The sequence below is a fragment of the Tursiops truncatus genome, chromosome X (assembly GCF_011762595.2).
Source record: "Tursiops truncatus isolate mTurTru1 chromosome X, mTurTru1.mat.Y, whole genome shotgun sequence".
In the NCBI taxonomy this organism is placed as follows: domain Eukaryota; kingdom Metazoa; phylum Chordata; class Mammalia; order Artiodactyla; family Delphinidae; genus Tursiops; species Tursiops truncatus.
Window position 1 is genome coordinate 118,440,349 of NC_047055.1, and position 13,625 is coordinate 118,453,973.

Here is a 13,625-nt window from a genome sequence, read left to right on the forward strand (position 1 = left end):
CAGAAAGACAGATATCATTTGATATTGCTTATATGAGGAATCTAAAAAGGAAAAAAAAGGTACAAATGAACTAATTTACACAACAGAAATAGAGTCATGGATATAGAAAACAAACTTATGGTTACCAGGGGATAAGTGGGGAAGGGATAAATTGGGAGATTGGGACTGACCTATACACACTAGTATATATACAATAGATAAGTATTGATAAGGACCTGCTTTATAGCACAGGTAACTCTACTCAATGGTGTGTACTGGCATATACGGGAAAAGAATCTTAAAAAAAACAACAAGGGTTTTGGGACTATATAATAAATATAAATGTGCAAACCTTTAACATGAAAGGAAAAATCAGTGAACTCTGTGGTCCCTGTTATGGTGTAAACATTTTGTACCTCTAATTTTAAAATTTTGAAACCCAGCTCCCATGTTGATGGTATTAGCAGGTGGGGCTTTTGGGAGGTGATTAGGTCATGAGGCCAGACACCTCAAACATGGGATTAGTGACCTAATAAATGTAGCACACAGAAGATCTCATGCCCATCACATGATTTCATTGCCGAGCGAGAAGACCCACGTTATGAACCAGATATTGGTCCCTCACCAGACACTAAGTCAGCTGGCAACTTGTTCTTTTTTTAAAATTAATTAATTAATTAATTTTTTGGCTGTGTTGGGTCTTTGTTGCTGTGTGCGGGCTTCTCATTGGGTGGCTTCTCTTGTTGCAGAACATGGGCTCTAGGCGTGCGGGTTTCAGTAGTTGTGGCACACGAGCTCAGTAGTTGTGGCCTGTGGTCTCTAGAGTACAGGCTCAGTATTTGTGGTGCACGGGCTTAGTTGTTCCATGGCATGTGGGATATTCCAGGACCAGGGCTCGAACCCGTGTCCACTTTATTGGTAGGCAGATTCTTAACCACTGCGCCACCAGCGACGCCCCTGGTAACTTGTTCTTGAACTTTTCAGCCTCAGCAATTACGAGAAAACAAAAATATTCTGTTGTTTATAAAATACCAAGTCTCCCGTATTTCGTTTTAGCAGTCAAAGAGCTGGCTGAGGAGAAACAGCTGTGAGCTTGAAGGCATATCAAGAGAAACCTTTAAATCTCAAAAGAAAAGAGAAAATGGGCAGGAAAGAAATCAACAGAACAGAGTAATCAATAATTGTGGAACAATGAAAATGCTGTGACCTATACATAATGGGTATGGCAGGAGGAGAATAAAGATAACAAAGAACAGAAAATATTTTTTAAAAATGACTGAGAATCTCCCCCAAATGAATGTCTGATACTAAATCCACAACATCCAAACTTAGAGGAACATATGAGTAGTAAAGAAAACGGACCAATATCTCTCAGGAACATCAATGCAAAAATCCTCAACAAAATATTAACAAATCGAATCCAACAATATTTTGAGAGAATTTTATATCATGAATGAGAGGGAATAATCCCAGGTATGCAAGGCTGGTTCAACATTCTAAAATCAAATAATTATATCCATCATATAAACACTCTAAAGTCAATCATTAGCATATCAATAGATTCAGAAGACCTTTGAAAAAATCTAACACCCATTCTTCATAAAAACTCTCAGTTAAAGAAATAGACTGGAGCTTTCTCAAGTTGATAACAAAGATCTACAGGAAACGTTTATCTTACATCATGATTAATGATCAAAAACATGAAGCTTTTCCACTAAGTTCAGGTAAAAGCAAGGATGTTCCCTTTCATGACTCCTTTTCCATATTTTACTCCACGTCCTTGCTAATGCAATAAGGCACGAAAATAAATAAAACAAATACAGATTGGGTAGAAAAAAATGAAAGCAGCCTAAATAAAATGTGGACCAATATACTTTACGGACACCTCACCAAAGAAAATAGACACTATGCATATAAGTATACAGAAGAATAATTCAGATTACATGCTGCCATCAAAAAGCAAATTAACAATACATTTACATACAATTTTAGCCATTAGAATGGCTAAAATGTGAACAATGACAAGAACAAATTCTGTAAGGGATGTGGAACAATAGGAAATGTCATGTGTTATTGGTGGAAATGAAAAATAATACAGCTACTTTGGTAGTCTGATTGACACTTGCTATAATATTGAACATTCCCTTACTGTATAATCCGGCAAGTGTTCTCATGGATATTTACTGAAAGTAGTTTAAAACATATTCCAGACGAAAACCTGCATATGGATATTTATAGCACCTAATTCAATATTGCCAAAGTGTGAATGAAACTAAGGTGTCCTCCAATAGGTGAATGAAATGATATAGTATTAATATATTCTGGGAATGGGATAATATTGAGCACTAAAAAAGTAAGCTATCAAGCCATAAAAATATGTGGGAATTCTTTTTATCTTTTGAAATATAGGCGATTTTCTTTATTTTGTAATTTAAATTTTCTTGGAGTATAGTTGATTTACAATGTTGTGTTCATTTCAACTGCACAGCAAGTGATTCAGTTACACATATGCATATATTCATTCTTTTTCAGATTCTTTTCTGATAAAGGTATTCCCAGAATATTGAGTAGAGTTCCCTGTGCTATACAGTAGGTCCTTGTTGCTTATCTACGTTATATATAGTAGTATTCGTATGTTTCCCCCAAGTTCCTGATTTATCCCTGCCCCCCGACCTTTCCCCTTTGGTAACCATAAGTTTGTGTTCCAAGTCTGTGAGTCTGCCTCTGTTTTGTAAGTTAGTTCATTTGTATCAATTTTTAAGTTCCACCTAGAAGTGATATCATACAATATTTGTCTTACTGTGTCTGACTTACTTCACTTAGTACAATCATCTCTAGGTCCATCCATGTTACTGCAATTGGCATTATTTTATTCTATTTTATGGCTGAGTCATATTCCATTATATATATGTATCACATATTCTTTACCTATATTCATATGTTGATGGACATTTTGGTTGCTTCCATGTCTTCGCTATTGTAAAGAGTGTTGCAGTGAACATTGGGGAAGATGTGTCTTTTCGATTTATGCTTTCCTCCAGATATGCACACAGGAGTGAACTTGCTGGATCATCTGGTAGCTCTATTTTATTTTATTTCATTTCATTTCAATTTTTTTGGAGTATGGTTGATTTACGATGTTGTGTTACTTTCTGCTGCACAGCAGAGTGAAGCAGTTATACATATATCCAGTCCTTTTTGCATTCCTTTCCCATACAGGTCATTACACAGTATTGAGTAGAGTTCCCTGTGCTATACAGTAGGCCCTTATTTGTTACCTCTTTTATATATAGTGGTGTGTATATGTCAATCCCAATTTCCAGTTTATCCCTCCTACCTCCCCTTAATCTGGTAACCTCCATTCTGTGCCCCATAGTGGCTGTTACCAATTGGCATTGCCCCCAGTAACGTAGTATTGGTGGCACAGTGGTTAAGAATCCGCCTGCCAGTGCAGGGGACACAGGTTCGAGCCCTGGCCCAGGAAGATCCCACACGCCTCAGAGCAACTAAGCCTGTGTGCCACAACTACTGAGTCTGCGCTCTAGAGCCCACGAGCCACAACTACTGAGCTCACGTGCCACAACTACTGAAGCCTGTGTGCCTAGAGCCTGTGCTCCACAACAAGAGAAGCCACTGCACACGGAAGGCTGTGTACCACAACGATGAGTAAACCCCGCTTGCTGCAACTATAGAAAAGCCGCATGCAGCAACGAAGACCCAACGCAGATTAAAAAAATAATAATAATAAGTAGTAGGTTTCTCTTTTTTCCACACCCTCTGAAGCATTTCTTGTTTCTAGACATTGTGAGGATGGCTATTCTGAGTGGTTCCAGGTGATACTTCTTTGTACATCTGATTTGCATTTGTCTAACATAAAGCAACGGTGAGCATCTTCATATGTGCTTTTTTTTTTGAACAGTGTGAGTAAAATTTACCCCTTGAAAAAGGGTTATTGAAAGGTTGCCTTGTTTTGAAGTCTATTTCGATTACCTACCCCAAGACATTTCTTGAGGGCTGTTGTCATTTACAGCTCCCCAGGCATTGTGAATATGAAGTGCCTATAAGGTCCAGTTTTAGAATTGTTGTTATGGGAAAAACAGAAGGCGGCAGGATTTCTACTGTCCCTCTCTGGTTACTGACACAACCTTAGATGTAGGGAAAGTCCTGTTCCTGGGTTTTAAATTAGAGTGGAATGTGCCTGACCAAACATGTAAGGGCTTCTGTCCCATTCATTCTTCCTCCTTACCCTTCATCCCCCGAACAAGTGTAAACCCCTGCAAAATCACCTGTTGAGGGTGCTGTCTTGTAGAGTGGGATGACCCTAACGAAGGAGTCGGGAGGTCGGAACCCAAACACCAGGATATGTTGAGACCAGGTGATTTTCCAAATGTCATCCAGCCCAGAGAGTCCACCATCCTTTGGGTGTCAGAGCGTTAGTTTAGTAGTATGAGGGAACACTTAGATCTGGAGATTGTGATCCCATGCAGAGGGGACCAGGTACTACATGTTCAAGGGGTCGAATTAGCTGGCATATCCTCCCGAGGTCCTCAGGCCCACAACAGTCCAGCCTTGGGACCAAATTGAGTCTGTGTCCAGGGATGTGACACTAGCACGTTAACTGAGACTAAACGAATTTAGTGATCATTTTTCTTTTCTATAATTCAATTTTAAATTTATAATGGAGTTTAGTTGATTTACCATGTTGTGTTCGTTTTTGATATACACCAACATGATTCACTTATACAGAGATGACTATATATTCTTTCTGGAATTATTTTTCCATGGAGGTTACTAAAGGGTGTTGAGAAGAGTTCCAAGTGCTCTACAGCAGGTCCATGTTGATTACAAGTTTTCTCTCTGTAAGTATGTATATACTAACTCCAACCTCATGATTTATGCCTTCAACACACCTTTCCAGTTTGGTAACCATAAGTTTGTGTTCTAAGTCTGGGACTCTGTTTCTGTGTTGTAAGATCGTACCTTTGTATCAATTGTTAGATTCCACCGATAAGTAATATCATATGATATTTATCATTGTCTGATTTATGACACTTAGTATGAATGTATCTATGTCCTTCCAAGTGGCTGCAAATGGCCTTATTCCATTCATTTCATGGCTGAGTAATATTCCATTGTACATATCTACCATAGTTTCTTCATCCAGTCTTCCTTCCAAGGACGTTTAGGTAGCTTCCAAGTACAGGCTCTTGTAAACAGGGCTGCATAAATTTCGGAGTGCCTGGGTCCTGTCAATTTATGTTTTTTCCAAGATACAGGCCCAGGAGTGGAAGCGCCATATGCTCTGAAGCTCTGTTTTTGAGACTTTTAAGGAATCACCACCCACTTCTCCACAGTGGCTGTTAGCAATTTACATTCCCACCATCAGCTTGTCAGGGTCCCCTTTTCTCGACGCCCTGTCCTGCATTTCAGGTTTTACACTTTGTGAGCTTGGCCATTCTGACTGGTGGAAGTGATACCTCTTTGTAGTATTAATTTACATTGCCCGCCTGTTTTGTTGGCCAAAAATGGAGTAAGGGTTTTTCCTGAATATATTAAGGAATAACGCATACAGCCTTTTTGGCAAACTGCATCATTGGCGATGTTCAGCAGCTTTTCATGTGCTTTAATGGCGAGTGCAAACTACCTCTTGAAATCCCTTTCCTGCAATTCTGCCTTGCTTACAAGGCCTTTAGGAATACTTGGCTCAAGAAATGACTCCATTAGAGGTGTCAATTACAACCCTGCATGTTTGTGAATTGCAGTGCCCCTGAGCACCAGTTTTCAACTTGTTTAGGGAAGCAGCCACAAAGGGGCAGGATTTCTACAGACCTATTCCGGTTACTGGGGCACCTGAAGGATAGGGAAATTCTTCCAGATTAGGAAACTAGAGTGGCATATGCCTGTCCAAACATCTAGGGCTTGTGTCTCATTCCATCCCCCCATTCCCCTTCTTCACATGGAAAATTCCAAGCTGTGCAAAACCGGCTCTTGAGTGTGCTGCCTTCCCAAAGTGGGGAGACTCTAAGGAAAGGAGCTGGGGCACCCGAATACCAGAAGAAGTGGAGATGAGGTGACTTTCCCAAATTCTTCCCGAACAGATGGTGTACCATCCTCTGGATGTCCCATTCATGTTTTAGCTGTAGGAAGGGTCCCCTGCACCTGGAGATATGGGACCCATGGAATGGGGGCCAGGCAGTATTACTCTAAAAGTGCTGCATTTGCTGTCCCATCCTCACCAAGCCTCTCAGAACCACGAGTGTAGAGCCTTACGTCCCATCCAGCTGTGTGTCTAGATGTGTTCAGTCCAGGTTGCATCACAGCCCTTGAACAAATTTTGTAAGAATTTCTCTCTCTCTCACTGTCTTTTTTTTTGTTCTTGTTATTTAATTTTATAATGGGGTATGGCTGATTTTCAATACTGTCTCTCTTCCTGCTCTACATCTATCCACTTGATTCACTTAAAGAGAGACATCAATAAATTCTTTTACAGATTCTTACCCGTCTTATATGTCCTTTTCCGGTGACAACAGTGTGCTGAGTCCAGCTCTTTGAGCTATACAGTAGGTCCTGTCGATTACCTATTTTGTTTATGGAACTGTATCTATGCTAATTCCAACCTCCTCATTTATGCATCACCCCACCCCACCATTCTCCTTTAGCAGCCATAAGTGTGTTTTCTAAATGTGTGACTCTGTTTCTGTTTTGTAATTGAGTTCATGTGTAGCCATTTTTAGATACCATCTATAAGTGATACCTTATGATAAGTCTCTTTTTATGTCTGACTTATGTCACATAGAATGATCGTACCTCAGACTCCACGAGTTGCTGCAACTGGCCTTATTTCGCTGATTTAATTGCTCAGTAATATCCCATTGTACATAAGTACCACATCTTCTTTATCCATTTTTTACTTCCAAGGACATGTAAGTTGTACCCAAGTCATTTCTAAACAGAGTAACACTAAACGTAGCGGTGCCTGTGTCCTGTCGATGTTTGGTTTTCCCAAGATATACGCCCAAGAGTGGAAGTGCCCTAGGCTCTGTAGCTCTGCATTTTAGATGTTTTGGAAACACCATACACTTCTCCAGAGTGGCCTTGGCTATTTACATCCCTCCCATCAGCGTAACAAGGCTCCCTTTTCTCCATGGCCTGTGCTGCATTTCTGGTTTTACACTTTTCCAGGATGGCCCTTTTGACGAATGTGAAGTGAGACTTCTTTGTAGTGCTGATTTGCATTTGGCGCTTGTTTGCATGGCCAAAAAGAGCGTATGCGTTTTTCCTGAATATATTTATTTTTATGATGGGGTTTAGCTGATTTCCACTGTGTTTATGCCGCATTACACCCACTTGATTCACGTACAGAGAGATATCAATAAATACTTTTTAAGATTTTTAATAGTCATATATATTCCTCGGTGGTGAATAGGGTGTGTTGAGTCCAGTTCATAGAGCAATGAGTAGGTGTTCACTATTACATATTTGGTTTATGGAACGGTATCTGTGCTAATTTCAAACTCTGGTTTTATGCATCACCCCACCTCACCTTTCCCCTGAAGCAGGCATAAGTGTGTTTTCTAAATGTGTGACTCTGTTCTGTTTTGTAATTCAGTTCATGTGTAGCCATGTTTACATTCCCTCTGTAAGTGATATCTTATGATAAGTTTCTTTTTCTGTGTTACTTCTTTCACTTAGGATCATCACCTAAATCCACTCATTATGCTGCTACTGGCCCGATGACACTGATTTCATGGCTGAGTGATATTCCATTGTACATAAGTACCGAAACTTCTTTATCCATTTTTCTCTTTTCTGGGCTATTTAAGGTGTACCGAAGTCGAGGATTTTGTAAACAGAGCAGCCCTAAACATTGGGGTGTCTGTGTCTTGTTCATTTTTAGTTTTTCCATGATATATGCGCATGAGTGGAAGTGTCCTATGCTTTGTAGCTCTGGTTTTTACATGTTTCAGGAAACACCAAACACTTCTCCAGAGTGGCTGTTGGCAATTTACATCCCGCCCATCAGGGTAACAAGGCTTCCTGTTCTCCATGGCCTGTCCTGCCTCTCTGGTTTTTACACTTTTTTCGCATGGCCCTTTGGACCGGTGGGAAGAGAGACTTCTTTGTTGTGCAGATTTGCATTGCCCGCTTGCCGGGTTGGCCAAAAAGGGCGTATGCGTTTTTTCCTGAATATATTCAGGAAAAAAACGCATACGCCCTTTTTGGCCAACTGCATCATTGTCGAAGTTCTGCCGCTTTTCATGTGCTTTAAAGGAGACTCCAATCTATGTCTTCAAACCTGTTTCGTGGAATTCTGCCTTGGTTTCAAATTCCCTTCTTTGCCTTACCTGAATATATTTTTCGACAATAGTTGTCCTTTATAACTCTGCAGGTTTGTGAATTGCAGTGACCCTGAGCTCCATTTTTCAACTCGCTTTTTTGTGAGCTGGCCGCAAAGCCGCAGGATTGCTTCAGGCCTTATTCTGGTTCCCGGGCAGCAGGCTGAGGCTTTGGTTAATTCTTCTTCCTTATGGGATATTAGAGTGACGTGTGCCCGTCCAAACACCTACAGCTATTCTCTCATTGGTTCCCCCTCATCCGGTTCATCTTCCGCACTAATTGCAGAGTGTGCGAAACAGGAGGTAAAGGTGCTGACTCTCCAAAGGGGAGATTGTTAGTAAAGTGGTTGGAATGGCTAACCCGAGTACCAGGACAGGAAAATTGAGGTGTGTTTTAGAAACATTTCCCCATCACACGGTGCACCATCTCTGGTTTTCCCATGCATGTTTTAGCTGTAGGAAGATTCCCTTAAACCTGGAGAGTTGGGACCCATGGAATGGGTAACACGCAGTATTACTTTAAATGGTCTGCATTTGCTCACCCAACCTCACCAATCCTCTCAGCCCCTACTGTCCAGCCTTATGTATCATCCAGCTGTGGTTGTAGATATGGTCAATCCTGGGTGCATCACAGCCCCTGAACGAATTTTGTAAGAATTTCTCTCTCTTTCGCTGTCTTTGTGTTTTGTTTTTGAAATTTATTTTTATAATGGAGTTTAGCTGATTTTCACTGCTGTGTTTATGCTGCTCTACACACACTTGTTTCCCTTATGGAGCCATATCAATACATAGGTTTTAAGATTCTTACTAGTCAGATATATTCCTCTGCGGTGAATAGGGGGTGTTGAGTCCAGTTCATTGAGCAAGGAGCAGGTCTTTTCTATTACATATTTGGTTTATGGAACGCTATCTGTGGTAATTTCAAACTCTGGTTTTATGCATCACCCCATCTCTCCTTTCCCGTTAAGCAGGCATAAGTGCGTTTACTAAATGTGTGACTCAGTTCTGTTTTGTAATTCAGCTCATGTGTAGCCATATTTACTTTCCCTCTATAAGTGATATGATAAGTTTCTTTTTCTGTGTGACTTATTTCACTTAGAATCATCGTGCCTAAATCCACTCATTATGCTGCTGCTGGCCCTATGACATTGATTTCATGGCTGAGTGATATTCCATTGTACATAAGTACCACAACTTCTTTATCCATTTTTTTCTTTCCTGGGATATTTAAGGTGTACCGAAGTTGAGGTTCTTGTACGCAGAGCAGCCCTAAACTTTGGGGTGGCTGTGTCTTGTTGATTTTTAGTTTTCCCAAGATATACGCCCATGAGTCGAAGTGCCCTTTGATCTGTAGCTCTGTTTTTCAGATGTTTTAGGAAACACCATACACTTCTCCAGAGTGGCTGTTGACAGTTTACATCCCGTCCATCAGTGTAACGAGGCTCCCTGTTTGCCATGGCCTGTCCTGCCTTTCTGGGTTTAACACTTTTTTCTGATGGCCCTTTGGACCGGTGGGAAGTGAGACTTCTTTGTAGTGAAGATTTGCAATGCCTACTTGCTTGGTTGGCCAAAACGTGTGAATGCGTTTTTCCCTGAATATATTCAGGAAAAAACGCATACGCCCTTTTTGGCGAACTGCATCATTGTCGAAATTCTTACGCTTTTCATGTGCTTTAAAGGTGACTCCAATCTCCCTCTTGAAATCTGTTCCCTGAAATTCTGCCTTGGTTTCAAATACTCTTCGTTGCCTTACCTCAATATATTTTTGGACGATAGTTGTCCTTTAATAACTCTGCAGGTTTGTGAACTGCAGTGCCCCTGAGCTCCATTTTTCAACTCGCATTTTGTTAGGTGGCCGCAAAACAGCAGGATTGCTTCAGGCCCTATTCTGGTTCTGAAGTGGGAGGCTGAGCCTTTGGTTCATTCTTCTTCCTGATGGGAAATTACAGTGACATGTGCCCCTCCAAACACCTACAGCTAGTCTCTCATTGGTTCCCCCTCTTCCCGTTTATCCTCCGGACAAATTGCAAACTGTGGAAAACAGTAGGTTAAAGGCGCTGATTATTCAAGTGAAGAGATTGTTAGTAAAGCAGCTGGAATGGCGAGCCCGAGCACCAGGAGATTAAAAAATGAGGTGCGTTTTAGAAACCTTTCCAGATCACACGGTGTACCATCCTCTGGGTTTCCCATGCGTGTTTTAGCTGTAGGAAGATTCCCTTACACCTGGAGAGTTGGGACCCATGGAATGCGTAGCACGCAGAATTACTTTAAAGGGTCTGCCTTTGCTCACCCAACCCTACCAATCGTCTCAGCCATAAGAGTGTCCAGCCTTATGTCTCATCCAGCTGTGGTTGGATGAGATGTGGTCAGTCCGGTTTGCATCACAGCCCCTGAACGCATTTTGTAAGAATTTCTCTCTCTTTCACTGTCTTTGTGTCTGTGGTTGAAATTTATTTTTATAATGGGGTTTAGCTGAGTTTCACTGCTGTGTTTATGCCGCTCTACACACACTTGATTCCCCTACGGCGACATATCGATACATAGGTTTTAAGATTCTTACTAGTCAGATATATTCTTCTTTGGTGAAGGGGGGGTGTTGAATCTAGTTCATTGAGCAAGGAGTAGGTCTTGTCTATTACATATTTGATGCATATAACGGTATCTGTGCTAATTTCAAACTCTTGTGTTAAGCATCACCCCACCTCACCTTTGCACTTAAGCAGGCATAAGTGTGTTTTCTAAATGTGACTCTGCTTTGTTTTGTAATTTAGTTCATGTGTAGCGATGTTTACATTCCTTCTAAAAGTGATATCTTATGATAAGTTTCTTTTTCTGTGTGACTTATTTCACTTAGAATCATCGGACGTAAATCCACTCATTATGCTGCTGCTGGCCTTATGACATTGATTTCATGGCTGAGTGATATTCCATTGTACATAAGTACCACAACTTCTTTATCCATTGTTTTCTTTCCTGGAATATTTAAGGTCAGCCGAAATCGAGGTTCTTGTAAACACAGCAGCCCTAAACTTTGGGTTGCCTTTGTCTTGTTGATTTTTAGTCTTCCCAAGATATTCGCCCATGAGTGGAAGTGCCCTATGCTCTGTCGCTCTGTTTTTTAAATGTTTTTGGAAACACCATCCACTTTTCCAGAGTGGCTCTCGGTAATTTACACCACGCACATCCCCATAATAAGGCTCCCTGTTCTCTATGGCCTGTCCTGCATTTCTGGTTTTTACACTTTTTTCGGATGGCCCTTTTGACTGGTGGTAAGTGAGACTTCTTTATTGTGCGGATTTGCATTGCCCGCTTGCTTGGTTGGCCAAAAAGGGCGTATGCGTTTTTTCCTGAATATATTCAGGAAAAAACGCATACGCCCTTATTGGCCAACTGCATCATTGTCGAAGTTCTGACGCTTTTCATGTGCTTTAATAGCTAGACCAATCTAACTCTTGAAATCGGTTTCCTGAAATTCTGCCTTGCATTCAGAGCCTCTTCGTTGTCTTACCTCAATATATTTTTGGTCGTTAGGTGTCATTTATAACTCTGCAGTTTTGTGAATTGCGCTGCCCATGAGCTGCATTTTTCAACTCGCTCTTTTTTTGAGCTGGCTGCAAAACTGCAGGATTGTTTCAGGCCCTATTCTGGTTTCGGGCCGGCAGGTTGAGCCTTTGGTTAATTCTTGTTCCCAATGGGAAATTTGACTGACATGTGCCTGTCGAAACACCCATAGCTGGTGTCTCATAGTTTCCCCCTCTTCCCGTTCATCCTCTGCACAAATTGCAAACTGTGCGAAACAGGAGGTTAAAGGTGCTGATTCTCCTAGTGGGGAGAATTTTAGTAAAGTGGGTGGAATGGTGAACCTGAACACCAGGAGATGAAAAATGAGGTGCATTTTAGACACCTTTCCCGTTCACACGGTGTACAGTCCTCTGGGTTTCCCATGCATGTTTTACCTGTAGGCAGTGCCCTTGAACCTGCAGATTTGGGACCCATGCAATGGGTACCAGGCAGTATTACTTTAAAGGGTCTGCATTTCCTCACCCAACCTCACTAATTCTCTTAGCGCGATCAGTTTCCAGCCTTATGTCTCATCCTGCTGTGCGTCTATATGTATTCAATCCATGTTGATTAACAGCCCCTGAGCAAAAGTTGTAAGAATTTTTCTGTCTCACTCTCTTTTTTAAAATTTATTATTATATTGGTTACAGCTGATTTTCAGTGGTCTGTTTCTTGCTGCTGTACATCCACTTGATTAACGTATAGAGAGACATCAATAAATTCTTCTTCAGACTCTTACCAGTCATATATATTCTTTTCCGGTGACTTGATTGTGCTGAGTACCATTCTTTGAGGTACCGTATAGGCCTTTTCGATTATCAATTTGGTATTTGGAACGGTATATTTGCTAATTTCAACCTCCTGGATAATGCCTCACCCCTCCCTACCCTTCTCCTTTAGCAGCCTTATGTGTGTTTTCTACATATTTGACTATGTTTATCTTTTAAAATTTATTTCATGTGTAGCCATTTTTGATTCCACATTTAAGTGATATCTTATGATATGTGTCTTTTTCTTTATGATGTATGTCACTTAGAATGATCGTACGTAACTCCTTTGGAGTTGTTGCAACTGGACTCATTTCATTAATTTCTGGGCTAATATTCCACTCTACATAAGTACCACATCTCTTTTATCCATTTTTTCCTTCCAGGGACATTTAGGTTATATCCAAGTCGAGGCTCTTTTAAACAGACAGGCGGTAAATGTTGGGGTGCCAGTGTCCTGTCGATTTTTGTTTTTCCCAAGATATACGCCCATGAGTGCAAGTGCCCTATGCTCTGTAGCTCATTTTTTAGATGATTTAGTAAACACAATACACTTCTCCAGAGTGGCCGTTGGCAATTTACATTTCCACTATCAGCCTCACAGGGCTCCCTTTGCTCCTCGCCCTGTCCTGCATTTCTAGTGTTTACACTTTATGAGGATGGCTCTTCTGACTGATGCGAAGTGATACCTTTTGTAGTGTTGATTTCCAGTGCCCACCTGCTTGGTTGGCTAAAAAGGGCGTATGCCCTTTTCTTGAATATATTCAGAAAAAACGCATACGCCCTTTTTGGCCAACTGCATCGCTGGCGATGTTCAGCCCCTTTTCTTGTGCTTTAATGGCGAGTCCTTTCTACCTCTTCAAATCCCTTTCCTGCCATTCTCCCTTGCTTACAAGTCCTTTTCGGTGACTTACCTCAAGACATTTTCAACGATAGATATTTTCAGCTCTTAAGTTTCGTGAATTTCAGTGCCCTGTGTTCC